The sequence below is a fragment of the Triturus cristatus genome, chromosome 4_2 (assembly GCF_964204655.1).
Source record: "Triturus cristatus chromosome 4_2, aTriCri1.1, whole genome shotgun sequence".
Classification (NCBI taxonomy): Eukaryota; Metazoa; Chordata; class Amphibia; order Caudata; family Salamandridae; genus Triturus; species Triturus cristatus.
In genome coordinates, this window is record NC_140586.1 from 948,402,257 (window position 1) to 948,418,773 (window position 16,517).

At 44.9% G+C, this 16,517-nt stretch overlaps 1 long non-coding RNA gene across 3 annotated transcripts in view; it reads left to right on the plus strand.

The window, feature by feature from the left end:
- Window positions 1-1,547: 1,547 nt before the first annotated feature.
- The window catches only part of LOC146839060 (uncharacterized), a 316,080-nt gene continuing 301,110 nt past the window's right edge, over window positions 1,548-16,517 (plus strand). The window contains exon 1 of one of the 3 annotated variants that reach the window (XR_014960769.1): window positions 1,548-1,973. This is a non-coding gene — a long non-coding RNA (uncharacterized LOC146839060). The remainder of the gene's footprint in view (window positions 1,974-16,517) is intronic. The other 2 variants (XR_014960770.1, XR_014960771.1) reach the window with 2 other exon arrangements.

Below are 16,517 nucleotides of genomic sequence, written 5' to 3' on the forward strand. Positions count from 1 at the left end.
CGCAGATGACCTCTTGGTCTTCGTGAGGGATGTGGGAAATATACCAACTCAGCTGGCGCACACATGACTTCGCCTATCTTTCGGGACTCAGAGTAAATGCCAACAAGTCCTGTGTTTACGCATTCCGGGGGGACACTCAAGATCCGGGCAACATCTTGGATGGTATAAGGGTGCAGTGGAAAGCTGATACTTTCCGCTATCTAGGAATCCAGATATATCGTCAGCCGGTGGACCTTATTGATGGTAATCTGGGACGTGCTGTGACAGCCATCAAATCGAAAGTACACTTCTGGAAAACACTCCCACTAACAGTCACTGGCAGGGTTTAGTGGTAGCTAAGCTATTACTACTGACTAAGAGGTGGAAAGCGCAAGACCCGCCGCACATACGGACATGGAGGTATTCACTTCTAGCATGGGCCAAAGCAGAGGGAATAGCCATTCTGTGAGAGGAAACATTGGGACTCCGGAAGACACCTATTGCGACACAATGGGAGGGACTACTCCGGGCCTTGACACAAGCTGTGGGGGACAGCCCAGAGAGGCTACCTGAGCACGGGGGAGGCGCCCCTACGGAGACGTTGCAGTCTGGATGGTGGTGTTGGCCTGCGGAGAGCCACGGGACGGCGGGGGTGGGAGTAGACGGGAGGGACATGGTGAGGAGAGCACTTCCAAAAGTCGAACTATGCTGCTGTTACTAGTTTTTAGTTCGGTTTTCATGTTTTATCTATAACATCTGTGCACTTATGCAAATGGTACATACCATTTGGACTCGCTATTAGGAAAGGACGCTCTTGGCTCGCCCCTTCCTAATAGCGTGTCGCAAACATTAGTTTGCGAGTGTGTGACTCACAAAATAGCATTGGTACATACCACCACCAGTTTTTGTGGCCGCAAAAGGGTTGAATAGCTTTTTGCGATCGCAAATAACGGTGGTAAATCTGGCCCTAGATGTGTATCTCGACTGTCAGACTCCGCCTTCCATGACTCTTCCTCTTGTGAGTCCAACGCCTTGTAACTACACCCCTGTTCTGCTGCCTGTCCATGCCCCCCCACTTTGGGCTCCCAGAGTGCAGTGGTGGCTGGTGGCCATCAGGGGGTGGAGACTGCGCCTCGCAGCTAGGACTTTGCCGAGCTGATGACGTCACAGCCTTCAGGGCCGTGAGGTTTTCAGCCCGGCAAACATGTCGGCTTCTTTGGGCCCGCAAGGGGAGCAAACAAAGACAGCCAGTCACATGACGTGAGTTGGGCAGATAGTGCCCCTGTCCTTCTAGCAGCATTATAAATAATAAGAGTAGTAGTACTAGACTGCAATAAAGGTTTTGTTTTTATATATGAGCTGAGCACTTATTGTTGAGTGTAAGGGGGCACAGTCATTGCTTTGGCGCAAGGAGTCTCCTGCTCCGCTGGGGAAGGCAGTGTCTGTCCTGAACGCATGCGCAGTTGCTGCGGCAGGCAGTGTCTGTCCTTGACACATGCGTATTTGTTAAACCAAGGACCTCAACAGGCGCTCCACTGCTGGAGGCCGTGTCGGTCACGCGCGCATGCGCACTTGTTAATCCAAATCCCTATTTAACCCGCGCTCGTAGTTCAGTCCTGGGCTTTCTTGTGTGTGTTAGAAGACAGTGTTGACGGTCCTGGCTGCGTCCCCTCTCGGTTAGACTCTGTACAGGCAGTGCTCTTCCTGCGAGGCTGCTCAATACTCAGTGACACAATCTTACGGTTTAATGTGTTTTGCTATTCTCAGCGCATGCGCACACATAAGTAGAGGAAATCCTGCGCATGCTATTTGTGACAAACCGCGTGTCCTGCGCATGCGCAGCTGTAGATCATTAAGGAGGCACTTGTACCGCGCGCGGTTTGTTGTTACGGTGGCGCCTTCAGAGCCGGAGTCCCTCGGTGGGTCCCCTCAGGGCCAGGCCGCTCCTCCCTCAGGCCACTCCTCTCACAGAGCGAACGCACAAGAGAGATAAGGTAAGAAATAGCCTCGAGGCAGCGGTCTAACTGCATTAAACAAAGTATGGTAACTGCAGTGGGGGCGGGCCTATGAATAGTAGGGGCGGGGTCAGTGGGGGCGGAGTCTAGGTCAGTGGGGGCGGGGTCTGTGAATGGGAGGGGGGCATTGTATGTGGGGGCGGGGTCAGTGGGTGTGGGGGCGGGGTGGGTGGGGGCTGGGCCTGTGGATGTGGGGCTGGGTCAGTGGGGGGGGTCAGTGGGTGGGGGCGGGGTCTGTGAATGGGAGGGGGGCATTAAATGTGTGGGCGGGGTCAAAATAATAAACATTCATAGACTTGAGGCATTGAATGATTATTTCCAGAGTGCACCCTCCTCTGCCAGGAGGCGGGTCTGGCCAGGCCGGGCTCTCGCTGGCATTCTTACCACCCAAGACAGAACTTGGGTTGTGAGCGGGCGGCCGCGTGGTTCTCATGCACGCCGCCAGTGCGACCAGAATTTGGAACTCACTTCCTCCATACCTTCGCACTGCCACCTCTTTCCGCATCTTCCGAAAGGGACCTTAAAACTCTTCTCATTCGAAGACACTGCTACCAATAATTCTCTGGCTCTGACTGTTTCATTTTCCTCACTGGAGAACTAGTTTGTTCTTACGCTTCAACTGTGGAATGTGTTTTTTTGGAACCATAATCGCTCCAACTTTAGTTTGCATTGTGTAATTTTTAGCGGATTTATTCTCTGTAAATATGTTGGCATAATATCTAATCCTGTATACTTCGCTCTATTGTAAAGCGCTCTGACACCTCAGGGTAAAGTATGTGCTATAAATAAATTGTCTAAATAAATCCAATGCTTTGCGACCAGGCTGTTGAAGACTCGTTGTGGCCTTGGGGCTCCCAGTCACACGTCCTTAGGTCTGTAGACTAAAGACTGTTGCAGCTTGCACCTCAGAACTGTTCAATTCCTCAGGTTCCGGCGGGCTGCTTTTGGAGGCTTCAGGCATGATTCTGAATGCCGCCGTACTCGGCGAATCTCAAGTTGCATATTCTTACCTTTCTCCTGGGCTACTGCAACCACAGACTTTTACCAATTTGCTGACCGCATCTATAAATGATGTTTGACACAAGTGTATCCACATGAGCATCTTTTAATGTGGCTGATCTGGGTCGTGACCTGGGGCTTGCTGCAAATATTTTTAGGTCTCGCCTACTCAGCACTCAAGCGCTGATAGGAGGGACCTCTTGGAATCGCTCAGGACTTTTGTTTAAACTCGTGCATGTTTTGCACTGTTCTCTATTGACACTCGTGCACGTTTGGCGATTCCCTTGCGGGATCGAGCAGTGGTGCCATCTGTTTTCAATTATCTTGCTCGCGCTTTCGAAACAGATGGCGCCGCTGCTCGCTCCCGCAAGGCAAACACTGTGCGTGTCTGGTCCCTGTTTGAAACTTTATTTTTGTGCTTTTTCCCACATGGCGGCCCTATTTATCTCTTTTTCCTTTGGTTTTAGTTGTGCATGTCCTTAATTGTTAACCGCAGTACATTTTGTTGCTGGTGGTTCGCTTGGCAGGATGGTCAAATCTGCTTGTCGTGCCTCGTTGCTTGAATGGTTTGCGTGTGGTTGGTTTGTTTTTACATGTTCATGTGCTTTAGCTAAACTATGTTACTGCTGATTAAAAAAACAACAAAAAAACTTTTCTTCCGGGTGGCAGTAACTCGTGTTCGTATTCCGGAGAGGGTCTGGATCTTTGCGATATCAAGACATCACCACAGCCTGATATTCCTGGTAAATTATATTATCTCCTATCTAGGTTCCATTCCACTCTTCCCTCTCCGGCTTGATGTGGTTCCTGTGCCTCTAGTCCCCTCCCCCCTTTCTTGTTTCCCAGTTATAGCCTTCAAAGAAAGAGAACCCGTTTGAAAAAAGAGCACCTCTTTCCCCTAGAAAAACAAATAACCTCAAATTTATGGCCAGTCGACGTTTATCTAATTGTAAGCATTGCATGCGTTCAGATTGTTACACCACTAATCGCTGTCGTTTGAGTTATGTGCTAACAACCTGGCATGAGATGTTTTCATGTACTTGATCTTTAAAGTATGTTTTCAAAGTGCCTATATGCTTCAAAAAGAGCCAAAAGTTGGGGTATTTTCGGCTTTGAAAATGATCAGGTTATAAGTCTGCCCTGCTCCATCTTCTTTGCCATAATGGGGTGCGGTTTTTCAACTGACTGGAGAGTATGTTTCGATTTAGAGGACTACGTCATAGGAACAAGGTGACTGTGCCTCTGTCTTGTCCTGTTTTATTTATGCGCAAGGCGTGTGGTCTTAGTCTATACTGCCATTAATTAGTTTCTTTAACTGATGTATAAGAGAGAGATCTTGGCACTCGTGTTTTTTGTGTGCGTATTATCCATTTTTCAAATACTTCCCTGACCTGTCCCTCGCTTACCAGTGAAGGTTATCAACGCTTCCTTTACCCTCCTCACTAATAGGTTTGCTGCCTTTAATTTCTCTGCTTGTGGTATTCACTTTTTTTGTATCCTCCCTGGTGTTCACTGCTTTGAACCTTTACTTGTTCCACATTCCTATGTCTGTGGCCTTATCCTCCCACCTTGTTTGTGCATTTTGCCTATCTTCTGCTTGACCTTGGAGCTTTAGTGACCATGGGGCTTTCTGTTCTCAGCAAAACCAAAGGAAATGATGGACGGAGTGTTGAACATTGCAAGCACTCACCCCCAGTCAACTGATCTGGGTTTAATCCATCATGGCCATATGCAAATCAGTCTGACCCTGTGCCTCATGGGAACAGTCCAGCCCGAACTGCCAAGCCATGTCTTCCCTGGACCGGAAACAAGCTTCCTAGGACCGGTTTCTGGCATTTCAGCCGTCTTCAGCCAGGCTTGCTTAAATCCAGTGGCAAAGTGAGCAAGGGACTCACGTCTGAGCATACCCTGCCAACTTATGGCGAACAAAGCAAAACCAAAGGAAATGATGGACGGAGTGTTGAACATTGCAAGCACTCACCCCCAGTCAAATGATCTGGGTTTAATCCATCACCGTTCTTTAGCCCACTCTGCCACCCCAGTTCAGACATGGCCATATGCAAATCAGTCTGACCCTGTGCTTCATGGGAACAGTCCAGCCCGAACTGCCAAGCCATGTCTTCCCTGGACCGGAAACAAGCTTCCTAGGACCGATTTCTGGCATTTCAGCCGTCTTCAGCCAGGCTTGCTTAAATCCAGTGGCAAAGTGAGCAAGGGACTCATGGTCATTTCGTATAAGCGGAGTATAAGGGCCGCCATGATGGGTGAGGGGTGGTGCAAGCAATTGAGGGGCTGGATAAGGTAATGCACCTATATTCAAGGGTAAAACAATAGACAATTCAGAAACAGTATGGATAAAAAGGACATTATTACAATAATTACTATACATTGTAGAACCATACTCCGCTACTCGAGGATTTTTGACCTCACTAGACCATTGTCTTTTTGAACTAACTGGACTGTTCCCATGAGGCACAGGGTCAGACTGATTTGCATATGGCCATGTCTGAACTGGGGTGGCAGAGTGGGCTAAAGAACGGTGATGGATTAAACCCAGATCAGTTGACTGGGGGTGAGTGCTTGCAATGCTCAACACTCCGTCCATCATTTCCTTTGGTTTTGCTTTCTGTTCTCAGCCATTGAACACGGCACACGGTTCCTTCTAGGCAAGATGTCCCTGCCTCTAGGAATGCAGCACCGGGCATTCAGTTACGATGATGCCCTGGATGACACTGCTCCGATGACCCCTCCTCCTTCAGACGTGCGCTAATAACATCTGGAGGCAGCCTGTTATTCCGGAGCACAAGTACAAGATGCTCTCTAAGGTATGCACTTCAGCCTTTTGGAGAGGGGGCCGTATCATTCTGATGGCCGGACTTTCCAAAAACTCCGCATAATCACCTACTAATAAGTTAAGATTTTACGATCATTGACTATCTTGTGTGCAAGACCTTTTGTGGAATACAGGAAGCTAAGTGGGTTTGGGGAGTTGCTAACAAGTATTTTGTTTTCTCTTAACCTTTTCCACCAACGTCACAGTGGGCGTGTGCGGAGGACGGCCGGCCAAACTGCGCACGCGTCATTTTTTTCCGCCCTGCGCAGCGAAGAGGATAATTACACAGCTGTTATCGTTTTCCTAGGAGATGTGATGCAAGCTGTGTGCAGGGGTGTGGAATTTATTAAAATATCTACTTGTCCATCGGGCAGGTTGCTTCATAAATCTACTTGTCCTGTAACAAAATCCACTTGTCCCTTTGGTGCCATGTTGTGCTGTGACAGATAATGGCAGCAATTTCATTATATAAGAGCTCTTATATAGCCTCTCTGATTCTGCCAGGGCTCATACCATAGTAGTGTTTGAATACTAGCAATCCCTTTATGGTGCTACGTTTCCGCAGATCTACATACTGGGACTGGAGGTAGTGGTAATCAATAGTTCCAGGGTTGGAATGTCCTTTTGAGTCTGCAAACCTACTAACTTGCATGTTTTAAGGGTTTTCAACAACTCTTCTCTAATCGTTTCCAATACTGAGAAATGTTTTAAATTTACTCCTGACAATGGCAGAAGTAAAACTTCTTCCAGAGTTGGGGAAAAAAGTGGTTGAAGGGAAATAAACTTGCAAACACTCAGGTTTTCGAATGAGCAAATCTACACATGCATATATGCTCCTGATAAAATGCAGTTCACAAATATTTTCTAGGAGTACTATCTCTTGCACTACTGCTGTAAATTCTTGTGAATTCATGAAAGCCATATTGCTGCCCTTAAAGCAAGGACATATACCAAGGGTGCACTTTTGAGACTTTCTTTAATAATTGGGCCCCTAATTTTGTCTTGCGTTAACCATCACCTTTTGTGTTTATTAAAATTCTCTCTCTCTCTCTCTCTCTCTCTCTCTCTCTCTCTCTCTCTCTCTCTCTCTCTCTCTCTCTCTCTCTCTCTCTCTCTCTCTCTCTCTCTCTCTCTCTCTATAGGCTGGCTTCACGGTGAGTGACAGCATTCTGCTCTTTCACAAGGAGCATATCGGCACACAAATTAGTTTTTTTCAGTGCCAGTAACTAATGTGGCCGTGTGTGCTTTTTGACACCAAAAACAATTTTTGCTTTAGCCAATGTTTGTTATAATGGTAAGGGTCCGGCAGCTCTCACATCAATAAGGTTTTACAAAAACCATGCAAAAACAAGTCACGCATTGCCAAAACTAAAAAGCTGACCACCATTTCAGACCTATTGGCTTTGCCAATGCTTGTTTATTTTTATGTTCCCCAAAATGTTATTGAAACTGGTTACACTGATTTTCTAATGTGAATATTTTGGGGAAATACTAGCATGCATCAACACATTTTACTAAATGATGCTGCAAAGAAATGGTACCTGAACTTTTACAGTAGTTTAGCAAAAAAAAGGTTCCTACTTTCATTTTTTAGTAACATTTTATATTGAAAGCAAAAAATCACTAATCTTGCTTTCAAGCTTCTGCAAAAATTTACATCCAATCAGAGAGCATTCTGGGAGCATTATGCATAGCCTCTTATTGCTAAACTTTGAAACCGTTAGTACACATTTTTATACTGGAACCACTGTCAGTAGTGCAGTCAGAACTTATATTTACTGAGAGCGCTCACCCTAATAATAAAGGCTTTCAATTAATGAACCATTAATACAAGTTTGAACAGCATTAACATATGCACCCAAATATTAACTTAACTGCAGGCAGTGCCCTTCCCTGATCCTTAATGGGGTACTGCAAACTGGCAGCCAGAGGGTTTGTACTGCAGGGGGTTGGGCCTGCTTGTCCCAAGGACAAAATGCACATTAAAACTTGTTGCCCTTGACCCCAAACAATATGTCCTGGGCGTCGGGCTATAGGAATTCCACATCCCTGTGTGTGACCCGGATTTTATCGTAACCTGTGTTTCTGGGGCATACAGTTATGCCCGATGTGTCATTGCTCCTCGTGGAGTTTTGAATATATTATCATTGTATTTAGTTGTTGACTTGAAAACCTGTCTTAAGTCTTTATCTCGTGCTCTAGCATCCAGTCTATTTTTTTTTGTTGATGCATGCAGAAGAGGCTAATTCATTTGCTTCAGTCGTCGTTTATTTTTTTCGCCCTTTGCTGCCCCCCACCCGACTGATGTGCTAATATAGACTACCTATTCGCTCCCAAATTGCTTCATTCTGTTCGCACTGAGGATGTAATAGCAATCATGAATCTCCAAAGCTTCCTTTTTAGGGCTAGAGCGGTTGACCTCGAAGCTGGGGGACCAGGTTCGAGTCTCAGCAACTACGCTCAACCGCCTGTGATTCTGGGCAAATCACTTAAGCTCCCCGTGCCTAACAAAAATGAATGTGTCCTCATGTAACGAAACTGGTGTTCATGTAAAGCACTCTGATACCTGATGTCTCGGGTCTAGTTTGTGCTATATAAACAAGCATTGGCATAGCCAATAGGTCTCGCCTTGGGGACCTTATAATTTTTTAGCCAGGCAGCACATTATTTATTACATTAGTCATTTAAGATATTAAAGTTTGGGGTAAATCAATGGCGGGAGACAATTCATATGCTGTAAAAAAAAAAACATCAAATAAATGAATATGCAAGCATATTAGTAATAATGATTGTTTTGTCAGAAATGTATTGCTACCTTGATTAACTGCTTGAAGGCATCGGACCAGAGGTTTGCTATGTGCAGATTCGCTTCTGTGTTCGGTCTACCCCACACTGCATGGAAGGCACAGACGTACCCAGTTGGAGCAATAAGCTTTTGCTTGATTTGCCAGGACTTGGAGCTCCCTGGGGGCTGGTCCTCAAACACACACAAAGCTTTTCTTGCAGTTTTATATAGCGCAGACTCGACCCGAAGTGGTCTTGGAGCGCTTTTTGTAGGCACTGGCAGGAGAGCCAGGGGTTAAACTGAAAAAAACAATGCATGGGTGGACAGGCTTGGGGTCTCATGCTATTAAGCCCTTCAGCACGGTGCGGATTACCGCGCCGTGCTGAAGGTTCGGTGCGCGGGCGGGGCCGTGAGGGAGTGGTTCCGTCATGCGCACAGCGCGACCGTAGCGCATGACGGAACCACTCCGTCACGCGCATCGAAGGGGTTAAAGCCTTCCCTTGCATCACTATGCTGCAAGCACGAGCTTAATAGGGCCAAGGAATGTGCCTTTATTTTGTGGGTTTAGGCTTTGTCTGATGAGTCTGGAGGTGGATAATACACTAGTATACATAATTTCTCATTTAGTACCGATCTGTTGCCTGGCTGATTTCTGCTAGATTGCTAGTACTCCAGTAGCCACTTAGTTGCATATTTGGTTGGGCGGTGATGAGATCTGCAGAAAATCCAGTGACATGACCACTGTAACTTCACATGATGCAACTCAAAATAACAAATCATAACATAAAAGCAACATACCTAAAAACAGGACTGCAGTGAGCACTGCAGTGGCACACACAAAGGCCACAAGGGCAATCCGTGTCGCTTTTTCTGCCTCCCACTGCTAGTGACACCATAGTTGGCGTCTGAACTGAAATGCAACGTGCCCTTTGCCTAAGTTTCATAGTAAGCGCTAAGCGCTATATGAATGTAAATACAAATATGCAAAGGTGGGAGCACTGTCAGGGAATAGGTAGGGCTCTGACGCATCAGAAATGCAAAACTAGAAAGTACTGGAGTCTAGACAAAAGAAACTAAGTTCCCATCACCCACCAAAGGTGGCTTGCTTCATCATCTGGGAACAATGGGAGCTACCATTACACCACTCACCTATAGAGAAATGAAGGTGGTGGTTATACAGTTGTCCCAGAAGTGAGTACCAGTATACTTCTTATGTCATAAAAAGCATGGTGACTATTTAAAGGGTGATGATTGCAGTGCTGGTGATAGTGAGTGGAAAAAAGTGCTACTAAAAATGCCTACCAAGACACAAACATATTTATTCGTGCGCTGTCTTGGTGTCACTCTAAAAACAGTGCATATACAGCTTTAACAAGTAACTGTTAGATGTCCAGGTCTACATGTTTCAGCTAATGGATGTTGGAATCCAAGCTTTCGTCAGGACCTTAAATTATTGCTACTGCAAAAACAACAAGTGCTAATATGTAAAAACATTAAACAACATCAAGGTTGGTAACGATACAACCTGGATAGTCTTGTAAATCCAAAGAGGACAGCTACAGACAGTTGTATTTGAAAGATACCCGGCTTTCTGGAGGAGCGCACCTCGCCTCACCTGGCATCCGCTCAGGACTTGAGGCACCGCTCTACAAAATGGAAATCTACAATAAATTGTTTTTACACCCGAAACCAGGAAAATATTACATCTGATTAAGGTGATGTAACATTCCATTAACTCCGAATAATACAGTATAAGAACATGGCAGATCAGGTATTTAAAATCACTCGTTAAAGCAGTTAGCCATGGAAGTTTGTCATGAGCCTTAGTTTGGAACTGGCTCTATAACAAAACTCCATATATTGGCCTTCTTTACTTTCTAAACGATATTGAAATGAAGTCATTGAGTAGACACAAGATGCTATGCAAGCATATATATTTTTATGCGTTTTCTCAGAGTGTAATCCATCTCCAAACGGGAGAGAAAATCTATTGTTTTAGGTGAAGGCGCTTATTGTATCAACCTATACTTAATTAATATGCACGCAAACGAAGGCATCAATCAGTAAATCGTACCTAGGTAAATGCTGGCCGATGAAGGCTATAGTCTTCCCAAACATGCAAAAGATTAGGATAGGGGTGTGGCGGCCTGGCTTACCTGTCCGTCGGAACCCCTCTCTGGAACTGAGCTGGAAGGGGAGGTAACCGGCAGGGAGGTAGTCTGCTAATAAATAGGCCCCATAGTGTTCGCCACTTGTCGAGCGTAGCTTCCATGATTGTGTGTAAAAAAAACGGAGGTGCACGACTGGACGTAGTCACGTCTTACGTGTGAGACTTTTGGGAGTTGTAGTGTATATTTGATTCAAGCGTGAAACAAACCTCAAACGCAATAATTTCCATCAGCATATCAAATATGAACATTGTGTGCGTGTTCTGGAAAAGAGAAATTGCGCTTTAGAAGCATATAATCGGAACGTTAGACCGACAGTACTTTTTGTATATTATATGTTGATTCGGGGATTATAAACTGTCTAGGTCTTTAAATTTATCCCTCGGACCCCCCTTTTTTTGTAAGAGATTTGTGAGCAAAGAATAGGTAGGGCCACGTGTTAAAAGGAAGGGTAGTAGAAAATGCCGTCAATCATGGAGGAAAACCGACTCACAACATAAAAGCAAGAGTTATAAAATTATTCAACTGCTTTCGAAAGTTGCAAAGAGAAACGAACAGATCAGACATCAGTCGAAAATGTATTTTGTTGGCGATAAATAGAACAAGGTTAGTTCAGGAATCTGAGGGAGTAAATATACAGGGGAAGATAGGGCAGGAATTGGATGGAATGTGAAACAAGACGGCAAAAGTGAAAGCAGGGGTGCGCACGCGCCGGCAAACACACGAGTGGTGCACGGGCAGCCACCCCAAAAGTGAAAGTAATCACGCTACAGATGGCGCCTCGGGCGCTGAATGCTGGCAGCTGTGCACGTTCACGCTCGCGTGAACGCAAGCTTTAGGTCCGCAAAATCCAGTAGGTAGCACTTTGAAAACCCACTTACTAAATGTCTCGCCTGAGCCGCGCATGCGCTGGCTCAACGAGACCTAAAAAGGGCTTTGTCAATATGGACTGTCTCTACATGGGTAATATATACCAGCCATAGCTGCAGTGCCTCTGTTACCAAGGTAATAACATTTGTAAAACGTCTCACCAGTGCTATATGACTTATTACTTAAATATCCAATTTAAATATATTTTGGCAAATTCAGCCATATATCTCCATATGGCAGCTTATGAGTTCTGAGAATAAGTATATTTTTTATCTCAAATATACTCTCTCAATTTTGGTATACATAAAATCACCCAGGCAAAAGCTTCTATTTAGTAGGCTGAGCTGCACACAGGAGCCTACTTACAGGTAGCAGGAAGGCTACCTGTAGCTGATGAGCTACTCGTTGGAGAAGCCTGTTCTAGGAATGTGTATTTCCGGAGGAATTCAGATGCAGAAACACAACACTGGTTTAGTCTTTTGTTCTAATATTGCATGACCTCTACAAAGGTGTAGAATTTTGTGGATTGTTCATACTAAGGTTGACGTATTGTGTGGCGTTACTGCCAGTGCATGCCAACGTTGGAACTGGGGAACCAGATTTGAGTCTCGGCCTTGGCTCAAAATCCTGTGATCTGGCCAAATCACTTTATCTTCCCATGCCTGTACGCAGTGAATGTGTGACCTTGTATGATGTAGCTGGTGCCCATGTAAAGCGCTTCAATTAGGACCTCCGGACGAGTTCACGATATATAAAAATGCAAAAATATGCACAAAGTATTAAAAACAAAGACCTAACATAAGGAAAGACAAATATATATGCATTTCCTGACTAATTTGTACAAAGTGAAACCTAGATAAACTGCAGCTTCCTCGCTAAAATTGTGTGGTGTTAGACAAATATTTTGTTTCACCTAAACTTGTTTCTTCATCTATCGTGTATGAAAGCAGTTTCAAATGTGTGAGTTCAGAATACCAACTGTACAGAAACCTATTGTGCTTGATTTAATAGTCTATAATTTTGCTCTATAATAAGTTGGGCCAGAAACAGGGTTTACATGACAACTGTCTTGCCTCTTAGTGTACTAATGGTTTATGTGTAAAAACTATCACTTTTAATAAGTACTTCTCAGTGCAGTGCTATAAAGTTATGGATCAACTTTATCATATTTTACATGATGTTTAATTGCGTGATTTACATAGCACACGTTTTCAGGGCTCGGCCAGACCCTTGGCTCGGCTCTCCCTGTAAATGTGTTTGCTCATCTGCCTCCAGCTCATCCGTATCATTTGCTTTTAGATAATTCACCGCCTTTCTTGCATCTCAATACGATGGAGGTTTGCAAAAGAAAGTTCCGTCATATACAGAACAGGCGGGTGACTGCGGGGTTTACGCAAGGCAGGAGAGGTGCAAGACGTGAATCGGAAATAACCGTCCATACTAATGCGTGTTGGTGCCAGTGTGAGGTGTATGGCGATGCGCTGAATAGATGCAAAAGAAAGGCCACATGCGCACAAGCCCCCTGCGCAGAACAATAAAAACAAACCACATCAAGGCAGGGTCTGAGCCAAGAGGCTAGGGCCATAAATCGATAATGCTACTTTCACTATCAGTGAGGTTGGAGTCCTCTACAAACATCGATCACCCTGCTGTGTCTGGTTGCTGGATGGCCCTTTCTTTGAAAACAGTGAAGGATAAAGATGTCTTCCATGGTGCAGGGACTCCCAGCTCGCACCCTGTTGTGATTTCGATGTTTACTGCTCATGCAAACGACGCAGAGTTTTCCCAGACCGGACACCTGTGTCCAGTAATCTTTTCATCTAGTCATTGAGCATACATCGTATATCTCTACAGCACAGAGGCATCTGGCAGCCGTTACCAGCAATGCACTAAGGCAATAAGATGCTCCCTGTCTACGGGGCCTGCTTCTCCCTCACGAATGCGCGGGCGCCCGCGCATGCGCATTTGTGAGGAAGAAGATATCCAGGAAACAGCAAGATGGAGCCCCGGGACGCGGCAGCTCAGGTAAGTAATTTTTCTTTATCTAATGTTTGTAGTAATTGTAAAATGAGGGCGGGAGGGATGCGGGTGGCGCGTAGTGGGGCTACGCGAAGTGTGCGGGTGGGCGTAGATTTGCCCCCACTCCGTATTGCTTCACGTAGCCTCACTACGCCCACGGCTGGTATTGATGAGCCATAAATACAAGTTCGAACATCGTTAACGTATGAGCACAACTATTCCTTAACTGCAGACAATGCCCTTCCCTGATCCATATGTGGTAGTGTAATCTGGCAGCCTCTGCTGCATGGGGTTGGGCCTACTTGTCCAAAGAACAAAATAAACCTGAAAACGTCTTGTCTTTGACCCCAAACAATTCTGTGAAGTATAAATAGTCCAGTAATCATGATATATACAAGACTTTGATTGCCAACTTGCTGCTCTCCAAGGAGTAGGCAGCCGAAGCAGCTACAAATGGAGGCTACAAAGATTGAGAGAGAGAGAATTGACTAACTAGCCAGAGTCTCAGAAAATGCAGACCACTGCCAATGATCACATATTGTGAGTTTGAGTTTGACAGTGCCTTGTCCATAGTTGCGTGAGGTGTTCGTGGGGGCATAAAGCCCTCACTTGCAAGGCAGGCAACAAACTGAGAGCTTAATAACACCATGTATTTCTTGCTAATTTCCCTCCCATTATGTTGCCACTTCATTTGATGTTTTAGAGAAAGTCTTGCATGATCAGTAAGGACAGCTGGCAGTTTGACAGAAACACACTCGCAATATGTGTATATTTCTCTGTAAAGTAAGTTCATATTACCAGAAACGTAATAGTGCCATTTCTATAGCTAATATTGCATAAATATATAATATATCTGCTCGATATTCCTCCCACCACCTTCCTAGTCTCACGGAGCTTCGGCGAAGTATCACAGCACCACAGCCGGCAATTCTCTTCAAAGTGCTTTATTCAACTATATATATATTACCTACTGGCGGTCGCCAGTAGGTAGTTATAGTTAGGACCACGTTTCCATAGGAAATCCGCAACATTCTATTTGGAATAACTTTTGCGCCGGTCGACGAATCCTCGCGAATTTTTCAAAATAGGTGGGGCGCTACGCTCCGCTCCTACCCTGAAAGTCTCGGGGGGATTCGTCAAGCGGGAGCTGAGATAAAAGGGGGGTCCCAAAACGCGTTTTTCCCATGCATTTTTCCATAGGACCTTTAGACACAGCTACAGCCCGAACGGCTGAACAGAATTACTTGACATTTGGCAGAGAGGTAGTCCTCAGGTCAAGGAAGTGCCTTTTGCAGGTTTGGTGTAAATCTGTTCAGTAGATTCAGAGAAAATAGCCTTTAAATCAATATATATATCTGAGCCAGCTTACGGTGCGCTTACGGTGCGCTTACCGTACGCGTACGGTGGCGTGCGCGAGCGCGATTCTGATTGGCTGTTAGATCTTAGTAAACATTCGAATCGGTCGAAACCAGGAAGCGGCGGCCGCCATTTTGTGTATTTCACTCCGGTAAAAAAGGGTGATATCTTGAAAAGGGGGCAAGGAAGAGAGTTACAGACCCCCTAACATTTGTAAGGGGGTCAAAGGACAGAAAAGTACAAAGAAAACATTTATTGATTTTAAAAAAAATCGCGGGGTACGCGTACGGTAAGCTCACCGTACGCGTCCGGTAAAAAAAAGAAAAAAAAAGAAATGAAATGCAGATTTAAGTGTTTAGATATTAGGGGCCTCTAAAAAGAGCCGTTGTGTTTATGAAGTGATTTTTTATTGGTACCTACAAGTAAGTACCGATGCAGAGTCTAAGGTTCAAGAGGAAGACTCTGTTCCCTTCATCAGTGAAGTGTACACCATCTCCTCTATAAATGTCTTGCATGTCGTAACGCAAGTTGTTGTGGTAAATGGAACCCATACCATAGTCACGGAGGAAAGCAGAAACAGATTTGTTGACGTGCTTTCTTGCTTTGTCAATCTGCGGACAAAAATGATTGGACCAGTTCCATTTTTGCCTTTGGCATATGTTAGAAAACACAAAGGCAGTTTTAGGGAAAAGTGAAAACAGTTGTGCAAAGGTGTCCTTCATAAGCATTTCCAGACCTACCCCAGTCAAAGTGCCTAGGTCATTGCCACCACAGTGCACTATTATGAGGTCAGGGTGTTGGATTTGCATGAAGGATTTCACCAATGGCATCAATTGGTGCCACTTTAACCCTCTCTGACCAATCCATTTAATGTCTACATTTGGCAAAGCAAGGTCTCTCACCATATCTGTTTTCTCTGCATACTTTTCACTCCAGAAGACATAGCTGTGCCCTACAATCCACACTGTGAACATCTTCAAAGGAGAAATGGATGCACTCAGGAGGTGTAATTCAGTAGAATGGTAAAAAGAAATGAATGACAGTTTGGAAATGGAGGCATACATATTTTTTTTATAAAAAAAAGAACTGATTGGCTGTTTCCTACCATTCTAGAATAAAAACTAGGCTGTATGTGTAAATTAATAGAAGCATGTTTTGTATTGGTACAGAAAAATGTGTTACCAAAGAACAGTACTATGGATTTGCTGTTAGGTTTGAAAAGTCAAGCACTCTTGCTCTGTGGAATTGAAACATTGTTTGGTGAACTTCTGACCTAACTCCACACAGCAGTGTTCCATGAGCTGTTGCTATGGTAGCAGGCAAAAGTCAAGTTGGGGGAAGGGTACTAGGCAGAAGTCAAGTTGGGGGAAGGGTACTTTTGGAAAAGGGTTGGGTTTTCAACCAATAGAAATGTGTGATTACATTTGAAAAAAAGGGGGAAGCACTGAGATTTGAAATTAACATGTATATGTGTGGAAAAAGAAAGGGAAAGT